We start from the raw sequence: 2,309 nt of genomic DNA, 5'->3' as shown, positions 1-2,309 counted from the left end.
CGGGCTGGGTTTTCTAGTAACGCTTCCGATGACGCGCCTTGCCTTTGAAGAGCGCGGCCGGTCGCCCCATCCATTGTCTCACTGGAGGTCCAGCGGCTCCCGAGGCAGGCGGGGAGAGCAGGGTCGCCAGCCCCGCTCGGTTGTGACCACCAAAGGCTGACCCTTAGGGGAGAGACCAGCCCACGGTCACTCACGCCGTCGAGGCCCGGCCAGGCCTTGGTAACTGCACCCCTTCAGGGTACCCAATATTCCACTTTTACCCAAGAGAAAAGTATTGAATGCTACAAGACGGATTGTAGGTGGGGTTTTTTTTGTTTGTTTGTTTTTAAAATTAGTTTAGCACATTTAAGAATGTTGGCTGATAATGTACAGTATGTAAAATTAGGAGAAAATCCTTTGGCCGTTTTGAACACAGTAGAAACGCACTTGTAAAGAGCTCTCTAAATGGTTTCTATTAACAGTACACCTCAATGAATTTTTTGGAAGCTTGATTTTTCTGGATGCTTCTTAACGAGGAGCTTTCGTTCCCTCCCCTTTAATTAGCAGTTTGGTGTGTGCTTCCTTTAGGGTTCCCGGAGTGCAAGGCAGAGAAAGGGGGTGGCAGTTCTGCAGGTGGGGAGCCCTTGGGAAGGCCTTTCTGTAACTGTACAGGTGACATCTTCAGCTCCCAGCTAGCCCAGGACCCCTCCCTCAGCACCCTTTCTCACCCTTCCTATCCTCCCGCCCCTTTCCCTCTGTTATCTTGCAACACCTAAAATGCCAACAAAAGCTCCCCGGAAGGGAGAATTTGCCCTCGACTTTTGTTTTTCAACTTTACCCTCTTTGTTTTTCATGACTATTTCTCTACAGAATTTTTCTCCTGGAGAAGGAAGAAAGAACCGTGTAATTTTTCTGCGTTTCCATTGTACCTTTACTACGACAGGAGTTCAGTAATTGTTATTGAATGAATGTGTTGTTTAATTGTTCATTCATTCATTCATTCAGTAGGTATTGATTGTCTGCTGTGAGTGAGGCACTCTTTTAAACGCTGGGACTACAACAGTGAACAAAGACTCGTGGAGCTTATGTTCTTGTGGGGAAGCCATAACACAGGCAGACACACCGTCAACATAGGTTATTAGTGCTCTGAAGGGGGGACTGACAGGCCTGTGTTCGACATTGGTTAGCGACGGTCTCTGTAAGGTGATGTGTAAGCTGGAGGTTTGTATGAGAGGAAGCCAGGAGCACAGAGCAGTGCAGGAAGAGCTGCTGCAAAGGTGGAGGAGAACTGGGTGTGTCCTAAGAGTCCAAGGAGGCCACGGTGGCCGGAGTGCCGCAAGTCCCCAGGAGGATGTCAAGTCAGGGAAGTAGGCTGCAGTCTGGCTAGAAGTTTAGATTTTATTCTAGATCCACTGGGGACCTATTGAAGAGTTCTAAGCTGGGGACTAAACTGATCTTGTCTGTGTTCTTAAGAGATCCCTGACCACCCTGTGGAAAGTGTATTGTGGGGGAGAAGGGTGCCGTGGGGAAGTCACTTGGGTGGAATTGCAGTGGCTCAGGTGAAAGGTGATCAGGACTCAGCCTAGGTGATGGCGGATTTGAGATCATTTCACGAGTCAAACAGATAGGACTTGTTTGACCCCGAAGGATGAGTGAAATGGAGGGGTGAGACGCCAGTTCATCTTTCCAACAAGGCTTTTTAGCAAGATCACCTGGGACTGAGGCCCTCGTGCGTGCTCAGGGAAGGCTTGTCCGTCGGGCACCTGAGCAAGCTGAGGCAGGCACGTCACCCCTCTTTTCCAAAGTGCTGAAGGGCAGTGGCGTGCAAGAGGTGAAGCAGAAAGGGCATATGAGCTGTGTCTACTGCATCCCTTCGCCAGACCCGTCACCACCATGGACATTCTCATCATTCTCTTCTCTGCTGCATCAACATAGGGCCCCCGTTTATTGAGTACTTGCCACAGGGTAGACATGGTGCTGAGTGCTTTTTACCAAATTGTGGCGTTAATTCTCACAGTCACATCACGTAGGTACTCTTAGGAGCCCCATTTTCTAGATGCAGAGGTGAAGTTGTAAGATGTTGAAGCCTTGCCCAGAGTCGGCCAGCTTGTGAGTGGCCGCGTCACTGGCTACACCCAGATTGTCTGACTGCAGAGCTTGTGTTCTCCTCTGGGCTTCATTCAAAGCCTGTCCCGTCATTGGCAGGGGAGACGAAGACCCGGGAAGGGATCCCCCTGTCTGAGACAGCAGACACCTTCTCTCTTTGGCCGTTTTTCCTCGTTTCCCACTTGTAACACCTTGGTCTAGCCAGAGTCCCCTGTCCCTGAGGC

At 50.3% G+C, this 2,309-nt stretch overlaps 1 protein-coding gene across 1 annotated transcript in view; it reads left to right on the top strand.

Moving 5' to 3' along the window:
* The window catches only part of ZNF783 (zinc finger protein 783), a 12,685-nt gene that overhangs the window by 500 nt on the left and 9,876 nt on the right, over positions 1 to 2,309 (top strand). The window lies entirely within an intron of this gene.

The sequence above is a fragment of the Hipposideros armiger genome, unplaced genomic scaffold (assembly GCF_001890085.2).
Source record: "Hipposideros armiger isolate ML-2016 unplaced genomic scaffold, ASM189008v1 scaffold_1790, whole genome shotgun sequence".
Taxonomy (NCBI): domain Eukaryota; kingdom Metazoa; phylum Chordata; class Mammalia; order Chiroptera; family Hipposideridae; genus Hipposideros; species Hipposideros armiger.
This window is presented reverse-complemented; position numbering and strand designations above follow the sequence as displayed.